Genomic DNA, 13,038 nt, shown 5'->3' with positions numbered 1-13,038 from the left:
CGGAGATGTGGGAGAAAAAAAAAAAAAAAGGAAAGCACGGGTTAGACGCGGCGGGGTGAGCGCACAGAGATGTGGGGGGAAAAAAAAGGAAAGCATGGGTTAGATGCGCGCAGGGTGAGCGCACGGAGATGTGGGGAAAAAAAGAAAAGGAAGGCAAGGATCAGATGCGGAGGCTGGGTGAGCGCACGGGGATGTGTTAAAAAAAAAACGGCAGGCACGAGAGCTTTGATAAGTGAACCGCGTCACTTATCAAAGTTCGCGCGGCTGCTGGGTGTGCGCACAGGTGTGGTGAAAAAAAAAAAAGGAAAACGGCAGGCACAAGCTCTGATAAGTGAACTGCATCACTTATCAAAGTTTGGCGGCTGCGGGATGGGTGTACGGAATTGGGCAAAGGGGGCTGCTGAAAAAAAAGCGAGCACGAGTGTTGATCGGTGAACTGCGTGAACAGCTCGGCGGCTGCTAAACGTGCGCACGGAGGCGGCGCAAAGAGGGACGGAGGGGGTAAAAAAGGGGGAAGAGGGGGAAGGGGGGGATGGGTGGATGAAATGAGACCGGGTAGGGGCTGTTAGCACTTACCTTTTGTAGTCTCTCTTCTTTCTTTGGTTTTCTTTCTTTGGTTTTCTTTCTTCCACTTTTTTGTATCGCAGGGGATTGTGGTGTTACAGGCTTCTGTAGCACCACAAGGCCCAGCAAGACAAGATCTGGCTGTGTGACCGCTCAGCAGGAGTCCCTCAGCTAGAGTGAGGACCCCTGCAGAGCGGTCACACAGGTCACTGCAGGTGACAGACAGGTCACAGAGCGGTCACACCGCTGCTGTGAGCTATCATTGGTGGGATCGAATGATAACATCGATCCCACCAATCCCTGCAGGGCTTGGTGACCATGGCAACTGCCTAGGATCCATCCGATCCTAGGCAGGTCACTGCCAGGTCACCAGCAGGGCACACAGCGGTCACAACGTGACCGCTGCTGTGCCCTGTGATTGGCACGATCGTCGATCGCGCCAATCAGCTCCTGCAGGCCCTGCTGGGCCTGCACTAGTCACTGGCCTGTGATCGGTGCCATGGCAGCACCGATCCAGGCCGCTACAGCAGGGGGCAGGGGGTATGGGAGCAGGGGACAGCTGGCACGGGGCAGGGAAAAGCCGGGCACGGGGCAGGGAACAGCTGGGCACAGCGCGGTAATACCGCCGCTGTGCCCGTTGATTGGCGCGATCGTCGTTCGCATCGATCGCGCCAATCAGCCTCTGCAGGCCCTGCTGGGCCTGCACTAGGCTCTGGCCTACGATCGGTGCTATTGCAGCACCGATCCAGGCCAGTACAGCAGGGCACAGCGGCGGTAATACCGCCGCTGTGCCCTGCGATTGGCGCTATCGATACGATCGGCGATCGCGCCAATCCAGGGGGGTTTTGCCGGTGCCTGGCGTTGGCACCGGCCCTAGGATCGAGTACATCGGTACTCGATCCTAGCCTGCGACCTCATTGTTTCAGCCACTCCGATTGGCTGAAACAATGAGGAGCGCTGTGATTGGCTGTTCAGAATTGAACAGCCAATCACAGCGATCCAGAGGCCTGGGGGGCGAAGCCATGCCCGGGGATGTCAGCGCCATCTTCCTCCAGGTAAGATGGCGCCGGAAATTTAATGCGATCACCGCGACTTAAGTCGCAATGTCGCATTAAACACTATGACGTACTATCCCGTCACTGGGAATTAAGTCCCAGGTCACCTCGACGGGATAGTACGTCATATGGGATAAAGGGGTTAATTTAACCATACTTACCATACTTCAGTGCCTGCAAAAAAGTAAAATAATAAACCTTATATTCCCTGTCCGACGTAGTCCAATTAATAACGAGTGTCCCACGACGATCTTCCAAATAGAACAGTAACATCTGGTGATGTCACTGCTCTATAGGACCTCCAGTGACACACTGACAGGAGACAACGGCTCATGCAGTGCATCACTGAGAGGTTACTGTAGTTCACTGGTCTGACTTTATAGCAAATGCTGCATGGGAACTTTCTCACACAGCAGTGCCAAAAGTGAGACTAGCGACTATTTTTTACAGTGGAGTAGGAATACAGTGCGGAAGGATACCTTGCTCCTGTCATTGTATTCCTGGAGCCCCTAGAGAGCAGTTGCATCAGCTGATGCTGCTGCTCTCCACGGGAGATCGTCGTGGGACACTCGTGGATTTCTGTAGATCAGGGAGTATATTGTTTGTTATTTTAATATTTTTTACAGGTGACACTGGCTTCGGGGAACAAAGTGACAAGTGATGGTGAGTATGTACTCTATGTTATATGTACTGTATGTCTATATGTATGTAATGTATGAATGTATTGTATGTATGTAGTATGTATGTAGTATGTATGTTGTATGTATGTAGTAGGTTGTATTTATGTTGTATGTATGTGGTATGTTGTATGTATGTTGTATGTATGTAGTATGTTGTATGTATGTATGTAGTATGTATGTTGTATGTATGTAGTAGGTTGTATTTATGTTGTATGTATGTGGTATGTTGTATGTATGTTGTATGTATGTAGTATGTTGTATGTATGTATGTAGTATGTACAGTATGTTGTATGTATGTAGTATTTATGTATGTATGTATGCAGTATATATGTAGTATGTTGTATGTAGTATGTTGTTTGTATGTTGTATGTGTGTATGTAGTATGTTGTATGTAGTAATGTATGTATGTAGTGTGTTGTATGTAGTACGTTGTATGTATCCTGTATGTATGTATGTTGTATGCATGTAGTATGTATATTGTATGTTTGTTTTTTTTTACATTCAACACATTAGCCGGATGATGGGACTACTACTGTCCCATCATTGGCTAATGTGTCAATCACTGTCATTGTAGCAGGCATAGCCTAATGGGACTTGTAGTCCCATCAGACGATGCCTGCACACAGACACAAAGACCCCCGGCAGGCCCGCACAGACCCCTGAGAGGCCCGTACAGACCCTCGGCAGGCCCACACAGACCCCCGAGAGGCCCGTACAGACCCCCGGCAAGCTCGAAGAGACCCCCGAGAGGCCCGTACATACCCCCGGCAGGCCCACACAGACCCCCGAGAGGCCCGTACAGACCTACGGCACGCCCACCCAGACCCCTGAGATGCCCGTACAGACCCCTGGCAGGCCCGCACAGACCCCCGAGAGGCCCGTACAGACCCCCGGCAGGCCCGCACAGACCCCCGTCGATCACGCACAGACCCCGCCCGCACACACAGTCTCCGCCCACGCACCGCCCACACTCCATTATAGTGCATCATGACATCATTTGCGCAGCCAATCGCAGCCATGCCATTAGTTAACATGGCTAACATGCCTTACAGGATGTGCCCACACTTCTTAGGATCCTCATTGGCTGAATAGAATAAAACTGACTCATTGCATTATGGGAACTTCCAATTCCAGTATTCGATATTGTAAAAGTATCAGAACTCAGTATCAGAACTCTGATACAGCGAATATCGGCTGATACCCGATATTGCAGTATCAGAATGCTCAACACTAATTGTCACACTTCAATAATACACTGAAGAATGCTCTAGATGAATCAGCACCTTCTACACACAGAAAGACCTGACACAGACAACGGCAGCCCTGGCACACTATGCAAACAAGCTTTCTTCAGCGCTGCTCAAGTACATGCTCAAAACCTATAACTCTGCCCTTCATCTGGCCAAACAATCGTACTTCACCACCCTCATCACCTCACTATCCAACAACCCAAAATGACTTTTTGAAACCTTAAACTCCCTCCTGAAACCTAAACTACAGGCCCCCATCACCAACCTCAGCAGTGAGGATCTTGTCACTTATTTCCTAGAAAAAATTAACCACATCAATCAGGATATCTCAGCCCAATCTCCTCAGTGCCTGGATCCCTTTCCCTGCCGTACCTCAAGCTCATTAGACATCTTTGAGCCTGTTTCAGAAGAAGTTTCCATGCTCCTCGCTTCTGCTAGGCCTACAACCTGCAACAGTGACCCCATTCCTTCACATCTCCTGCAGTCTCTCTCACCAGTGGTCACCACTCACCTGACTAAAATATTTAACCTCTGTCTTCAGGTATCTTTCCCTCCTCATTTAAACATGCCATCATAACCCCTTTACTTAAAAAGCCATCCCTGGACCAGAACTTCACTGCTAACTACAGACCTGTCTCTAACCTTTCTTTCATCTCTAAACTCCTGGAACGCTTGGTCCACTCCCATCTAATCCGCTATCTCTCGGATAACTCTCTTCTCGACCCCTTACAATCTGGTTTCCGCTCTTACACTCTACTGAAACTGCCCTCACTAAAGTCTCTAATGATCTAATATAGTTAGAAACACGTGTGCACAACCGTATGAGGCACCCGGCACTCAACTTTGTGGTGTGAAGAAACAAAAGATTTATTATCCCAAATCAGAAAACATTTCGGTCCCACAGCTGGACCTTCATCAGTAACGTTTACTGGGACAATGTATAGATTCAAGTGGCTATATGGCCTGCCCGGAGGTTGCTACCAATATAGTACCTGCTAATCAGCGGTGGACGCCGCGATGACAGCACCCATATAGGCTGTAACTTTTCTCTCTGGATATCCAATACTATATTGGTAGCAACCTCCGGGCAGGCCATATAGCCACTTGAATCTATACATTGTCCCAGTAAACGTTACTGATGAAGGTCCAGCTGTGAGACCGAAACGTTTTCTGATTTGGGATAATAAATCTTTTGTTTCTAATGATCTAATAACAGCTAAATCCAAAGGTCATTGCTCTCTGCTGATTCTCCTGGATCTCTCTGCCGCATTTGACACTGTGGATCACTAGCTCCTCCTCACTATGCTCCGCTCTATAGGCCTCAAGGACACAGCTCTCTCCTGGTTCTCCTCCTATCTCTCTGACCGCTCTTTCACTGTATATTTTGCCGGCTCCTCTTCCTCTCCTCGTCCCCTTACTATCGGGGTTCTGCAGCGCTCAGTCCTAGGCCCCCTCCTCTTCTCTCTATACACGGCCCCTATTAGACAAACAATCAGCAGATTTGGGTTCCAGTACCATCTCTATGCTGACGAGACCCAATTATACACTTCTTCCCCCGACATCACCCCCACTCTAATTCAAAATACCAAGGATTGTCTGTCTGCTGTCTCTAACATCATGTCCTCCCTCTATCTGAAACTAAATCTCCCCAAAACTGAACTTCTTGTGTTTCTATCTTCTATTAACCTCATTCTACCCAACATCGAAATAACCCTGGAGGGTTCAACCATAACTCCCAACCAGCATACCCGCTGTCTTGGGGTCATATTCGACACCGAACTTTCTTTTACTCCCTATATCCGATCACTCACTCAGTCTTCTCACCTGCATCTTAAAAACATCTCCAGAATCCGACCTTTTCTCTCCTTTGAAACTGCTAAGACTCTTACGGTCACTCTTATATTCATTCTTGTCTGGACTACTGCAACGCTCTTCTGATCGGTCTCCCTCTGATAAAATTTTCTCCTCTCCAATCCATTTTTGAATGCGGCAGCCAGAGTCATATTTCTGTCCAGCCGTTTCTCCAATACCACCATTTTGTGCCTGTCATTATACTGGCTACCAGTGGCGTAACTACAAAGTGAGGGGCCCCGATGCGAACTTTCAAATGGGCCCCCCCCCCCCGTGCCAAAATATTTCCCACCGAAATTCACATTTTCCCTATTCATTTCGCACACTATAGTTGTGTTGCAATGTTGAATAGTCTGACCTAATACTGCCCTGTACTCGCTGAGAAAAATGATTTTATAACTAACATGTCCCTATAGTAATATGTCCTCCCTCGCTCTAATTCCAAGCGCACTCCCGGCGTTTGAAATCTGTGTGCTGTTTCTTCCTCGTATGGCGCTGCAGTGCGTCATTTCCGGACCTGTGCAGTGTGGGGGTGTATTGGGTGTACTGGTCGGCTCCGGAGCATACGCACTGCACATTCTGATGCTGGCGAGTACACGCAATACTCCCCCACAGTGCACATGCTGGGCTCTGCCCACAGCCGTGTATAGCCCGTACACACGCGGCTCTGCTCCGTACACCTTGTACACACGCGGCTCTGCTCCGTACACCTTGTACACACGCGGCTCTGCTCCGTACACCTTGTACACACGCGGCTCTGCTCCGTACACCTTGTACACACGCGGCTCTGCTCCGTACACCTTGTACACACGCGGCTCTGCTCCGTACACCTTGTACACACGCGGCTCTGCTCCGTACACCTTGTACACACGCGGCTCTGCTCCGTACACCTTGTACACACGCGGCTCTGCTCCGTACACCTTGTACACACGCGGCTCCGCTCCGTACACCTTGAACACACGCGGCTCCGCTCCTTACACCTTGTACACACGCGGCTCTGCTCCGTACACCTTGTACACACGCGGCTCTGCTCCGTACACCTTGTACACACGCGACTCTGCTCCGTACACCTTGTACACACGTGGCTCCGCTCCGTACACCTTGTACACACGCGGCTACGCTCCGTACACCTTGTACACACGCGGCTCTGCTCCGTACACCTTGTACACACGCGGCTCTGCTCCGTACACCTCGTACACACGCGGCTACGCTCCGTACACCTTGTATACACGTGGCTCTGCTCCGTACACCTTGTACACACGCGGCTCCGCTCCTTACACCTCGTACACACGCGGCTCCGCCCCGTACACCTCGTACACACGCGGCTACGCTCCGTACACCTCGTACACACGCGGCTACGCTCCGTACACCTTGTACACACGTGGCTCTGCTCCGTACACCTTGTACACACGCGGCTCCGCTCCTTACACCTCGTACACACGCGGCTCCGCCCCGTACACCTCACACACACGCTTCTCCGCTCCGTCCACCCCGTCCACACGCGGCTCCGCTCTTTACACCTCTTAAACACGCAGCACCACTCCATACACCCCATAAATACACGAATCCGCTCACCTCTTTCACCCTCAGCTCAGCTTTGTAGACCTCGTACACACCTGACTCCGCTCCGTACACATTGCTCCACTACGCACATACACGGCTCCGCTCTGTACACCTTGTACACACACGGCTCTGTTACATAAACATCCCCTCTTTCAGCACCATGACAATCAAGCACAGCAGAGTCCTGCATAGTGCATACACTGAGGCCACTGATCATGTGACCCCTGACTCCTCCCCTCCTGTGACCTCATCACAGGTCCTGTGCGCACAGAACAGGTAGGTGTGTGTGTGTGTGTGTGTGTGTGTGTGTGTGTGTGTGTGTGTGTGTGTGTGTGTGTGTGTGTGTGTGTGTGTGTGTGTGTGTGTGTGTGTAGGTGTGTGTGTGTAGGTGTGTGTGTAGGTGTGTGTGTGTGTGTCAGGTGTAAGCACCACATCACTCACCAGCTGCTGCCTTCTTCCATCTCTCCAGCTTCAGTCAGTGACAGCACAGCCCTTCTGCTAGGTCACATGTCCTTCACGGACATGCCCACTCGCCGCACACTGCTGAAAGTCTGGGGAAGCTGTGGGCGTGGCCAGCAGGATACGTGCGTGACTTGTCTCCTAGTCCTTTGTTTCCCCTGCTACTTGTTTGCTGGACTGGGCGGGCCCTGAAAACGCTGCGGGCCCCGTCGCAGTCGCGACCCCTGCGACCGCAGTTGTTACGCCCCTGCTGGCTACCCATTCGCTACAGGGTCCAGTATAAACTCATCTCTCTCAACCACAAAGCTCTCCACAGTTCTGCACCGCCTTATATCTCCTCTCTCATCTCTGTCTATTGCTCTACACGTGCCCTCCGTTCTACAAATGACCTAAGACTAACATCCCCCGTAATCCTAACCTCGCACCTCCGTCTCCAAGACTTCTCTCGTGCTGCGCCAGCTCTCTGGAATGCACTTCCTCAGACGATCAAATTGATACCTAGCCCCGACCTAATCAAGCGCACTTTGAAAACCCATCTCTTCAAACAAGCCTACCACATCAACTACTTCGTAAACTAACTTTGCCCTGTTCCCTCCTTCCAAATATTATTCTGAATTTGCACCCTACTATCCAATCTGTCTCCACACCCTCTATGCACATGATAACTGCACTTGATACTTGACTATTGCACTTATACACACTGGCTGATGACCGGATCATGCAGCTTTATATGAAAATCCCTATCTATATATATAATCCCTATTTATATATATAATATATATAATGTCTGTCTGTCTGTTTTTCTGTCTGTCATGGAAATCCCAAGTCGCGGGTACGTGGCTGTGTTATATACTACGTGGCTGTACTATATCCTGCACCCCTCTGGATCTTCATTCTTGCTCCGGGCTGGACAAGTTTGCTGGCAGTCATCTAGTAAGGTTCCCGAGGAAAGCCTTTATCCACCCGGCCACACCCTCCAGCTGCATCCGCACAAGCTGCTGGGTAAGTTCCTCCACTTCTTTCCGCAGGCGGTCCGGATCCAACGTCGGTGGCTGGTACAGTTTTTGCGGGTGCTGGCTTGGGGAGCCCTCCTGCTCCACCCCATGCTCCAGTGCTCGCTCATCTCCATCCACCATGCTGCTTTCTGGCATTTCCTACTCGGTTTCCTATGGTTTCACTCCACCACGCCTGTCTTCGTGGGCAGTTCTTTCTCTTCTTCCCGCCATCCCAGACCAGGATGCGGACTTCTCTCGTTGATGGGCATACTTCTCTCACATAGTAGTATTGATGAGGGGTGGCTGTGGTTTTCACGCCGTTCCTCCAGGTGCCACCCACGACAACACGCCCTTCTCCTCCTGCGTGCCACATGGTGCTGCAATGGCTGCAGCTTTGGTCGCAGTTTACATTCCAATAATCTCACAGTTAAGCTCAGTCTGAGGCGCACAAGACCATTTTAAAGGGGTCAGTCCATCCTGTTCATGATGCCAAGTTGGAACGCTCACCAGGGCCGTGGGGTACTCGATACCGGGTCCAGTACTTAAAAGGAAGTGTCATGGCGATGGTGACCCGGTCTGTGTTCCTGTGTGCCCATGTTAAAGGAAAAGGTCTTTAAAGGGGTTTGTGAAATAATAAAAGTTTGTAATGCCACCTGTAGTACTCGGTCACAGATGACCGACGCTGCTTAAAGGGGTCCTCTGGGGTGATGTTATGGCAGCAGGGATGGTATGGCTTCCCACAGGTGAAGCTGGGTCCCCAGGGCTCCCAATGTGTTTGACAAGGATGGTGCGGTGCCGGAAAATAAACAGAGGACATAGGGTTGCAGTCTCTTTACCTGGTTTACTGATGGTAGACAGCCACAGTGCAGTGTAACAGATCACAGGTGCTGGTATGGTCCGGCCGGCTTGGAAACGACTCTGGAATCCCCCTAACCAGGTTTTGTTGGAAGCCTTCCTTCTCGTGCTGTGTTGTAGTCCCTTGCTGCCTTAGAGCTCACACAAGGTCCCCACGTGTTCTTTCTGTCCCCCTTTAGGTTGGACACTACCCGCATTATAGGTAACTCGAGCCTTTTTACAGGATCTCTATCATGACTCCGGGCTCTATCTGTTCTGTGTCTTCGGTTAATGGTGGACAGGCGACCTTCAATCTCCTGTCCGCCGGTTTCTGACATGGGGCATAGAGTTACCCCCACAACCTCGGTCTTCCATCCACCGGAATTCTGCGCTTCAGAGTGGAGGAAGCTCAGTTGCAGCTTCCCTCCAGCTCTTTATTCTCCTTTGCTTCTCTTCCCTGTCAGTCTCCTACAGACTGCTCTGCTTTTCTCTCGACTTCCAGGAGTTGCAGATACACGGGTCTGCATGGCCCCAGCTTTCCTCTCTCAGACTCTCTGTCTGCTTCCTCTCTCCTCACTCTCCTCTCACAATCTAACTAACTCCTCCCCCAGGCAAGAATATATAAATATATCTAGGGAAGCTCCCCTGAAACCGAGTTCAGAGCTCCCCCTTCTGGCCTGGAGTCAGAACAGTGTTGTATGTGCTGGTTACCTGTTAAAGGGATCCTTCCTAGTTTCCAAGCATGGCATCACTCTCCCCATGAGGAAAGCAATGCCAATGTAACATCCAGTTACCTGGGGCATCACAGGGATGCATGGAAGAAATTATTGATCCTAGAGGCAATATGAAGTAACCCGTCACAGGATTCAAAATGTTAATCATTTTATAAGAACCTATGAATTTAAGAGCAAGCATCCTAGATGTGACCTTTAAGAGTAGAGTTTTGTGAGGACAACCACCCAAAAGACAGGAGCCTTCCTATGTTTGTGGTAGAACATCTCTTGGCCCGATCAACAGCTACCAAAAACCCCTTATGACCTTCTTCCAGACCTTAATCTGGAAGATAATCCTTCTTCCTCTGGTATGGAGGATTGCACCCCAGAAAAGTTCCCAAATAGTGGATGAAAACCCCTGCAGCAAAAACCGCGAGGTCCCAGTAGCTGTAAAGGAACGGCTACTAAGAACAAATTCGGCAAGGTGCAGAAATTCCACCCAATCTTCCTATTTAGAAGAAACAAAACCTGTTAAACACTGCTATACCTCCTGGCTCATACATTCTGTTTTTACATTAATCTCTGGATGATAGCCTGAGGAAAAAGACAGCTTGATACTCAATCTGGAACAAAAACTAAGCCAAACGCTAAGAAGTTTAACTCCTTTATCAGAAATAATGTTTTTGGGAACACATTGCTAAGGTTATATGCCTCTCTCAAGTCAAGTTTAGAAAACCATTTAGCTTCAGATAATTGGTTAAACAGGTCAGGTGTAAGGGCTAAAGGACAGGGATTGTGAACCGTGATTTTATAAATCTCTTGCATGTACGCAACCCTCCATTATTTTTTTAAGAAAAAAAACCCATGGCGACTGGAGAGGTGGATGGCCGTATATGACCCTTAGGCCGGGGTCACACTAGACCGTATTACGGACGAGTGCAGTGCGCTAAAAAATCGCACAGCACTCGTCCCAATGTTAATCAATGGGGCAGCTCCCATCATCCGATATTTTCTCGGCCGTATTCAGGATCCGAGTGAAATCGCAGCATGCTGCGATTGTCAGCGTTTCTTGGCCGAGAATCGCCAATGAAAGTCTATGGAAGCCCCAAAAATACGGATCACACACGGACCAGCAGTGTGACTTGCGAGGAATACGCAGCGCTGTTAGAGAGAAAAGCCGGTAATTCAGTGCGGTGTACAGTAAAATCACACTGACAGCTTAGAATAGAATAGGTCGAATAAATGTGTACACATAGAATAGGTATATATATATATATATATATATATGTCAGTGAGACACACATATATATATATATATATATTAATATTTCTTCCAGCGCTAGACAGCTTTAAAGCCGGTAATTCAATTACCGGCTTTTGCTTTCTCCTTCCTAAAACCCGACATGATATGAGACATGGTTTACATACAGTAAACCATCTCATATCCCCATTTTTTTTTTGCATAATCCACACTACTAATGTCAGTAGTGTGTCTATGCAAAATATGGCCGTTCTAGCTAGTAAATTAAGGGGTTAAATGGCGGAAAAAATTGGTGTGGGCTCCCGCACAATTTTCTCCGCCAGAGTAGTAAAGCCAGTGACTGAGGGCAGATATTAATAGCCTGGAGAGGGTCCATGGTTATTGCCCCCCCCCCTGGCTAAAAACATCTGCCCCCAGCCACCCCAGAAAAGCCACATCTGGAAGATGCGCCTGTTCTGGCACTTGGCCACTCTCTTCCCATTCCCGTGTAGCGGTGGGATATGGGGTAATGAAGGGTTAATGCCACCTTGCTATTGTAAGGTGACATTAAGCCAAATTAATAATGGAGAGGCGTCAATTATGACACCTATCCATTATTAATCCAATACTAGTAAAGGGTTAAAAAAATACACAAACACATTATTAAAAATTAATTTATTGAAATAAACACAAAGGTTGTTGTATTAATTTATTCTACTCTCAATCCACTCACTGAAGACCCTCGATCTGTAAATCAAAAAAACATAATAAACCAACAATATACATACATTCCGCAGATCTGTAAAGTCCAACGATGTAAATCCATCTGAAGGGGTTAAAATATTTTGCAGCCACGAGCTTTGCTAATGCAAGGTTGCTCATGTCTGCAAAACCCCGGAGAATGTAGGTAAAGTAGGTCAATGACCTATATTTACCTGCATTTGCGGTGAGGCGCCCTCTGCTGGCTGTTCCTAGATCGTGTGAACTTTCCTAGAAAGCTCCCTGGCTCGAGATCATAAGACGACAACCAGCAGAGGGCACCCTCTTATGATCTCGAGCTAGTCTGAGGCGCACAAGACCATTTTAAAGGGGTCAGTCCATCCTGTTCGTGATGCCAAGTTGGAACGCTCACCAGGGCCGTGGGGTACTCGATACCGGGTCCGGTACTTAAAAGGAAGTGTCATGGCGATGGTGACCCGGTCTGTGTTCCTGTGTGCCCATGTTAAAGGAAAAGGTCTTTAAAGGGGTTTGTGAAATAATAAAAGTTTGTAATGCCACCTGTAGTACTCGGTCACAGATGACCGACGCTGCTTAAAGGGGTCCTCTGGGGTGATGTTATGGCAGCAGGGATGGTATGGCTTCCCACAGGTGAAGCTGGGTCCCCAGGGCTCCCAATGTGTTTGACAAGGATGGTGCGGTGCCGGAAAATAAACAGAGGACATAGGGTTGCAGAGGGCGCCTTCTTATGATCTCGAGCTAGGGAGCTTTCTAGGAAAGTTCCCACGATCTAGGAACAGCCAGCAGAGGGCGCCTCACCGCAAATGCAGGTAAATATAGGTCATTGACCTACTTTACCTACATTCTCCGGGGTTTTGCAGACATGAGCAACCTTGCATTAGCAAAGCTCGTGGCTGCAAAATATTTTAACCCCTTCAGATGGATTTACATCGTTGGACTTTACAGATCTGCGGAATGTATGTATATTGTTGGTTTATTATGTTTTTTTGATTTACAGATCGAGGGTCTTCAGTGATTGGATTGAGAGTAGAATAAATTAATACAACAACCTTTGTGTTTATTTAATTAAATTAATTTTTATTAATGTGTTTGTGTA

Source organism: Ranitomeya imitator, chromosome 2 (assembly GCF_032444005.1).
Source record: "Ranitomeya imitator isolate aRanImi1 chromosome 2, aRanImi1.pri, whole genome shotgun sequence".
NCBI classification, from domain to species: domain Eukaryota; kingdom Metazoa; phylum Chordata; class Amphibia; order Anura; family Dendrobatidae; genus Ranitomeya; species Ranitomeya imitator.
Note: the sequence above shows the minus strand (reverse complement) of the source record.